Genomic DNA, 8,448 nt, shown 5'->3' with positions numbered 1-8,448 from the left:
TACTTTGGCCAAAGATACATGTTGCTCATACTTTTTAAATTAAATTATTTCAGGCAGCTTTTTGGCATGCAATATAGCTTTAGAGGATACATAAATCATACAAATTACCATCGCAAAAGAGAAACTGCTATTACCCACAAACCCTGACATGTCAAAAGGTGTTTTAATTTGATAAGTTAATAAATATTTCACTGTTCCAGGCTGTAATTACTTCTTCAAAAGTGACACTAACCATCTTGATGTCATGTGCCAAATGATTCTGCATTTGTTTAATTCATAATAGCATAGCTAGCACTTTATTAGCTGGGATTTCAATTAAACAGATATAACGATGATTGTAAATAGTTGAATGTTAGGCCACCAATCTCTTTGATGTTTCATATTATTTGTACTGAAATACAATTTTATTTTACAGAATAATCAAATTTTTAGGAATATTCTTATCCAGTGGATAATATTCAAATAATACTTGTATTTTAACTTAGGTGCCTAATAGAAATAGAAATTAATAAATATAATAAAACTGAATTAAAATCCATATGAAATTGAAATAGAAATTAAAAAAGGTTAATAAATAATAGAATAGTGTGTGTAAGCATACATAGTTTGTAGTACTAAAAACTATTGTATATAGTAGTACATACTGTATAAATTATGTATTATGATAATATAATATAACCTTTAAGTTGCTGTTTCACATGCAACCTGACAATTCACATTTTTTTCCATAATGTTTTTACAAAATTTGTCATGACCAGGGTAGTTCAGAGCTCACCTTGTTAACTAACCTCTAAACCACACTCCCCAGACTCCACCTGTTTATACCCCCCCCTTAGAAAGAACCATACTACTCATACGTGGAGTTAAATGGTAGTGGCCGCTGCCCTATTCTGGGCCAGTAAGCTGTCTCACCTCAAAGGTTGAGAGACACAGAAGACTGCTAGACAAAAACGTTCTTCTGATGATTTCTGCTCTGTAAGTGAACTTAAACCACTCCCCAGCAACCATACTCTACAGCTCCACCCCATCACCCCACCTACCTGACCAATCAGGTAAGGATCAGTAACTGACCACTTACTTTGAAAATTGTTAACCCCTCCAGTTTGGTTCCGCTTCCACCGTTCCATGTTTTGGGTATATCTAGAAAACATAAGCATGTAATGGTGATATACATTGCATTAAAGACATTTGCATACACAGTAGAGCAGAATTATTTGCTAAAGAATAATTGTTGACCAAGAAGGTTGCAGAAAACATATGTGAGTATGATATATATTATTTTTGAAAGGAATGTGTAGACAAATCACATTGTATCAATAAAATATGATGTAACTTATTCAGAAATAAAAACAAAACTTTCAAATTTTAAAATTCAGGCCACTTTTACCCCCTTCCTGACCAGGCTAATTTTCAGTCCTGTCGCACATTGAATGACAATTGTCATTGTCATGCAACATTGTACCTAAATTACATTTTTATCATTTTGTTCACACAACTAGAACCAACTAGAACCAACAGACTGAAAGTTTTGAAAAAAAAGTGTTTTCTTAGTTTTTGTTAAAAATAAATAATTGTTCTTCATAAATTTAGGCTAAAATGTATTCTGCTACATTTCTTTGGTGAAAATAACCCAAATCATTGTATATTATTTAGTCTGTAGGAAAATTATATAGTCCACAAACTGGTATATATCTGAAAATTAATCAATCCTGATGTATTGACGAATCTCATTTCATGAGGCCCTAAAATGCCAGGACAGTACAAATACCCCTGAAATTACCCCTTTTTGGAAAGTAGACAGGCCAAGGTATTTAGTAAGATGCGAGCCAGTACACTGATCAGTCATCGGCAGTGTTCGTAGGACACAGCTGGTGACAGATCGCACCACTGTGCGCCCCTGCGGCCTTCACAAGTGGTTCTTTCTGAGAGGACATCATACTGTATGTCGTCCACTTAGAAGGGCAAAGCCACCGCCGGGCTGTCATTCTGCTATATGCGAGGCGAGAAGGTATTAAATGTTGGCAACACCGGTTACTGGTACATCTACAGTATCCACAGTATCACCCTGTTTGGTTGTATGTTAAACATAGGCCCTTTTTCTCTTCATATATTGTGATTTACCACAACTTTAACCCCACCGCTGCTCATCCCATCATGCAATGTTTACTATTGACCATACAAGTTCCTATTATACCTACTTTCTTTTTAGTGGTCCATAATTTTTTGTCTTAAAGACAGTATAGTAACTCTTACATTAATCAAATGCTTCCTGCCTTTAAACCCTGCATGATTCCCAACTCTGTCAAAATAATGATCTTTTCATACCTAGCTGCCTTACACAGTCTAATGCCACGTACACACGATCGTATGTGTAGCTTATGTGTAGCCTATGGTATTAGGCATTTATCTGCACACTGTAATACAGCATATATAGTCTTTGTGCATTTATCTAGCACCTACTTAACTTATCTGATTCCCAGCCCCATTTGAGTGCTGGGTCTTCAGCCACTCATAGCCTAACAGGTTGCACCTAGACACCATTTTTGGGTTTAGTGAGTACATGCACCAGGCAGCGCCACCACTCCATCTATACTTTCCAATTTTCACATATCTCCTTTATAGGGGATATATATAGGGGGGCAGCAGCCTATTACTTTCAGTCCCAGCGCAGGTTACTATCTATATTTTCCTCTCAGATACAAGTGATCACTTGTATGGGGATCTGAAGGTGTGCTCCCCCAATGCTAGTGGCACCAGCAGTGGTTTCTGGGCTTTCCCATTCCCCTGTGGATCCCAGGAACATGGGACACAGCTACCACAGCAAGATCAGGACCTGTCTAACCTGACCAATGGCTCCATAAAAAGGACCTGTTACCTGCCCAAAGGAGGCTTCAATGCTATCACATAGGAGACTTGCTAGCCCCTTTGTCATAGCAATAAAGTTAAATAAGAAAAAAAGTAAAAAAATAAAATACAAATGTGTAAAAACAATTATACAAAATAAATAAAAATATTGAAAAAAATAATCTTAAAGTACCCCATTACTCCCAAGCCCAACTTATTTCAAACACGCAGCACTGGGTGAACACATGAATGTAAACAGAATTGTTTCCACACATGTGAGGGTATCACAGCCAAAGCTGGAGTCAGAGTGAAAGAAACAATTATAGAAAATTATAGAATTATAGAAGGCATACACAATTTTAAGGCTTGACTTGATGGTCATTTTTATTTTACACAACACATATTTTTTTTAAATGCTATAATCTTGAGTTTGTTTCCACTAAAACCTTATTCTTTAGAGTCTCTTTTTTTTTTTAAATATATAATTGTCTTAGGGTTTAAAGGATATTCTAGCAAAAAGTCCGATTTTTTTAACGTGGACAAGTGCTTAATCTGAGGTCCCATAACAACTGGAGTCCCGGTCCTCTGAACTTCAGGAATGGTACATAGCGCATCTCTATCATCAGCCACATTTTAATTCCAATGATTTTTATTGAATTTTATCAAGAAATAAAAACAAAAAAACAACAGACATTGATTGTCACACAGCAAGATATGTTGACAAGGCGTTTGTAATAGTTACAGATGTCTACTTAGATAAATCAAGCATAGATGCAAAACAAACATCTGAGTCACCACTAAAACAAGATGGTAAGGTATACTAGAGAGTATTGACCGTCCCCCGGGACACCCCATTGGGGACAAGCTGTGCTCTGGGTGGGGGGCAACACCCCCTTTTGTAGCGCTTCATTAATTTCAATAGCATTCAATAGCATTAATTGATTATGAACGCCATTCAGTGGTGAAAAGAAATAAAGTAGTAGTGTCATCTAGTGCAAAAAACTATGCAATATTGTACGGTAAGAATACAATGCAGTGTGTATCTGCTGAATGCTTCTGTAGGAATAAGAAGATTTGTAACAATATTTAACTTAGACTAGAACTAATGGCAGTAATTACAAAAGTAAGAAAAGAAAATCAAGGAAACCTTGAAGAATACTTTGAAGTGTTACTCAGCTCATTACATCCAAAAATCGAAAAAAAAAAAAAACAGTAAGAAAAGAATCGTATTCAATTCAACTTTTATGAACAGAGTCGTACCATTTATACCAACTGGTCCATTTGTTATAATTACCCTGGGTAATTTTTGCCATTGATAATCGGTGCATGTTGCTCCCAGGTCTCGCTCCCACGCCTCAATGATTGTAGCTCTAATAAAGCGTTTTTATTATTTAGAAGGTTGTAAAACAACGAAATCCCCTTGATATTGGTTGTGGGTTTAGTAAGATAAAGTGTTTCTCGCCAAGGCAGCATTGTGGAAGTCTAAGATGTATTCTGGAGAAAGTGAGCTATTTGAAGGTACCTATAATGGTTGTTATCGCCCAAGCCATACTCTAATTGTAAAGCTTTAAATGTTTTGAGTGAGGGACCTATCAACAGGTCCTCCACCACCTTAATGCCTTTAGTGATCCAGTGCGAAATGTGAAGGTCTGGAATGATGGTAAGCTTGATATGGTGAGTGGTAAAGGTTTGGTCACCTGATCTATGAAATCATCAGCCACATTTTATCCTGATGAAATGGCCACTGGGCCTGTACTGATTTGTTAGTGCCAGTGTAGGCCTGTTGATCTCAATGAGAGAGACTGAAACAAGACCACTTGGAGACTGACATGCATAGCAGCTTTTTCAAGCTGGGGGATATTTTCATATGGCTGTAATTGGGCTTTAACAAGTAATTTTTAGATATTGAGGCCTAATGTTTAACTCAATTTACAAACTTTGACCCAAACATCCTGAAAATACTAAGAGTGATTAAAGTGGTTCTAAAGGCTCACTGCGTGAAGGTAAAACAACTTTTCTGTGCAGCAGCCCCCAAGCCCCCCCTAATACTTACCTGAGCCCCATCGCTATCCAGTGATATGCACAAGAGCATACTCTTCTTGGACTCTCTCTCCTCATTGTCTGAGGCAGTAGTGGTAGCCAATGAGGAGAGAGAGTGGGTGGTATCCTCTCCCTGGGGGCACTCGGCAGGATGGAGGAGCCAGGGGTGCCAGCGAGGGAACCAAGAAGAGGAGGTTTGGAGCTGCTCTGTGCAAAACCACTGCTCAGAGCAGGTAAGTATAACATGTTTGTTATTTTTTCGAAAAAATAATAGCCTTTAATATCACTTTAAATATGCTAGCTACATTTCTGAGTGGATCATCACACATATGTTTTAATATTCATACCCAAACTAATCATGTCACAAAAATACACAAACTTTGAATGTGTTTGTACTACAGATAAATTCAATCCACCCTACCAGGACCCTGCCATCATTTGGGATTGATGTCAGTTGTTTACATAGGCTTCTTGACCAGAGGACTAAACAATAAACTCCCACCATTACTCATTCGGTTGTAAAGGCGACAGTGGGAAGTAACTTTGACTATAAAGATGTGTGCAATGCCACGGTCATTAAGATCAACAGGCTTAAATGTAAATGTTACTGTCCAATAATGCAATTCACTATAAAAAATTTTTTATACATACCAGAAGTGCCCGTTGCTAGGCAGATCGTCCTAATCTGCCACTACCTGATCCACGGTCTGTCTTCTTTCTTCTCCTCCTCGCGCTTCCTCATGGGAAATGGGGGAGCGGTGTCTTCTGGGACCTTGTGTGTGTCCCAGGAGACATCACCCATTCACGTAGCACCGCGCGGCTCTCACATGCGCAGTAGGGAATCGGGCGGTGAAGCAACAACGCTTCCATTTTCTGATTCCCTCACTGAGGATGGCGGCAGGGCAGCCAAGACCCGAGCGATTTCTCAGCTTCGGCTGCCGTCATCGCGGGCACCCTGGACAGGTAAGTGTCCTTATTAAAAGTCAGCAGCTACAGTGTTAATAGCTGCTGACTTTTAATTTATTTTATTTTTTAACTGGACCTCCGCTTTAAGAGATGGGTACATACTAACAACAAGTATCTACATGGTATTAGGTGGGGTCTTATTATTGCCTATAAAATTTGACAGTTAAAAGTATACAGAAAATAGAAGAAAATGGCTATTCCATATACTGTGTTTGATTTTTACTCCACTGTTTAGTGCTGTGTTTAAGAAAAAAAAAAAAGAGGCAAAATGTGCTTCAAATTACAAATTGCGTAGCTTTGCTGAAACAATTTCCAAAATATATATATATGAAGGAAACAACTTAGTTGTTCTGTTAATAACCCATCTCACAGTCACACCTTTACAAGCTGCTATAACGTATTGGCCTTTTCTTTAATGCAAGCTCAATCCGATGGCAAATAACGGTAAGTAAAAAGTAAATCCTAATCCAATTGTGTATTCGAGGCAATCAGCAATTGTATTCTGATTAGTAGTTCACAAAGTTAATATCTAGCCCTTTTCAGAATCAGCTTGACAGATTCTTCTTAAAACAGAAGTTTTCTACATGTTTCACTTTTATCACAAATCCCATAATACGTAGGGCTGTTACTGATCAAAAATGTTCTGTTTGATTAATCGTTTTTTTTTTTATCGATTAATCGACTAATTTCGATTAATTATAACGCACATACAGTGCCTGCCGCCGAGAATGTGTTTTTAGCACGACAGCATCGCGGTGATTCTCGGCGACAGGGTGCCGACATCTCGCACTCACTGGAATAGTAAAAGCACATTCCAGCAATCGCGTCATAGAAGCAACGGGAGATCCAACTTGGATTCCCGCCAATTCTACACGTGGCCGGCGTTTGTTATGAATCCTGAGGGGGAACTCCCCGCCGGATTTTAAATAAAAATCCGGCATGGGTTCCCCCCTCAGGAGCATACCGGGCCCTTAGGTCTGGTATGGGTTGTAAGGAGACCCCCCTACGCCGAAAAAACAGCGTAGGGGGTCCCCCTACAATCCATACCAGACCCATATCCAAAGCACGCTACCCGGCCGGCCAGGAAAGGAGTGGGGACGAGCGAGCGCCCCCCCCTCCTGAGCCGTACCAGGCTGCATGCCCTCAACATGGGGGGGTTGGGTGCTCTGGGGCAGGGGGGCGCACTGCGGCCCCCCCACCCCAGAGCACCCTGTCCCCATGTTGATGAGGACAGGGCCCCTTCCCGACAACCCTGGCCGTTGGTTGTCGGGGTATGCGGGCAGGAGGCTTATCGGAATCTGGGAGCCCCCTTTAATAAGGGGGCCCCCAGATACCGGCCCCCCACCCTAAGTGAATGGATATGGGGTACATTGTACCCCTACTCATTCACCTGGAGGCAAAGTGTTAAAGTTAATAAACACGACACAAGGGTTTTTAAAATAATTTATTAGTCTGCTCTGGAGGCCCCCTGTCTTCTTTAGCTCTTTCACCAGGGGGGGCTTCTTCTTTGACGTCTTCAGGTGGGGGCCGCTCTTCTTCGCCGCCGTCTGGTTCTCTTCCACCACCGGGGGGGTCGCTTTTATAAAAGCGCCCACCCCCGGCGGGTTTCCTCCGACGTCTTCGGCGGGGGGTGGTGTGCTTCTGTCGGCCCCCCCTGTCTTCTTTAGCAGGGGGGGGACTTCTTCCGCTATCCGGGGGGTCTTCTCCGCTATCCGGGGGGTCTTCTCCACTCTCCAGGGGTCTTCTTCTATGTTCGCCGCTCTCCGCTGTTGACTCTGCGCACCCCGGTTCTTCCTCCCGCTGTCCGGTGCCTTCTCCTTCAGGGCTGAATGTCTTCTTCTTCTTCTGTGCTGTGACGTCTTCTTCTTCTTCTCTTCTCTTCTTCTGCCTTCTCCCGATGTTGACCCGACGCGTCTTCTCGCTGCAATGACAGGTGCGCGGTTTGCATCTGACTTATATAGGCCTCACAGTCCCATCATGCTCCGGTACCTACCCACGTGGGTAGGTACCACGTGGGTAGGTACCGGAGCGGTGGAAGAGAACCAGATGGGCGCGAAGAAGAGCGGCCCCCACCCGAAGACGTCAAAGAAGAAGCCCCCTCTGGTGAAAGAGCTAAAGAAGACAGGGGGGGCCTCCGGAGCAGACTAATAAATTATTTTAAAAACCCTTGTGTCGTGTTTATTAACTTTAACACTTTGCCTCCAGGTGAATGGGTAGGGGTACGATGTACCCCATATCCATTCACTTAGGGTGGGGGGCCGGTATCTGGGGGCCCCCTTATTAAAGGGGGCTCCCAGATTCCGATAAGCCTCCCGCCCGCATACCCCGACAACCAACGGCCAGGGTTGTCGGGAAGGGGCCCTGTCCTCATCAACATGGGGACAGGGTGCTCTGGGGTGGGGGGGCCGCAGTGCCCAACCCCCCCATGTTGAGGGCATGCAGCCTGGTACGGCTCAGGAGGGGGGGGCGCTCGCTCGTCCCCACTCCTTTCCTGGCCGGCCGGGTAGCGCGCTTTGGATACGGGTCTGGTATGGATTGTAGGGGGACCCCCTACGCTGTTTTTTCGCCGTAGGGGGGTCTCCTTACAACCCATACCAG

Source organism: Rana temporaria, chromosome 3 (assembly GCF_905171775.1).
Source record: "Rana temporaria chromosome 3, aRanTem1.1, whole genome shotgun sequence".
NCBI classification, from domain to species: Eukaryota; Metazoa; Chordata; class Amphibia; order Anura; family Ranidae; genus Rana; species Rana temporaria.
This window is presented reverse-complemented; position numbering follows the sequence as displayed.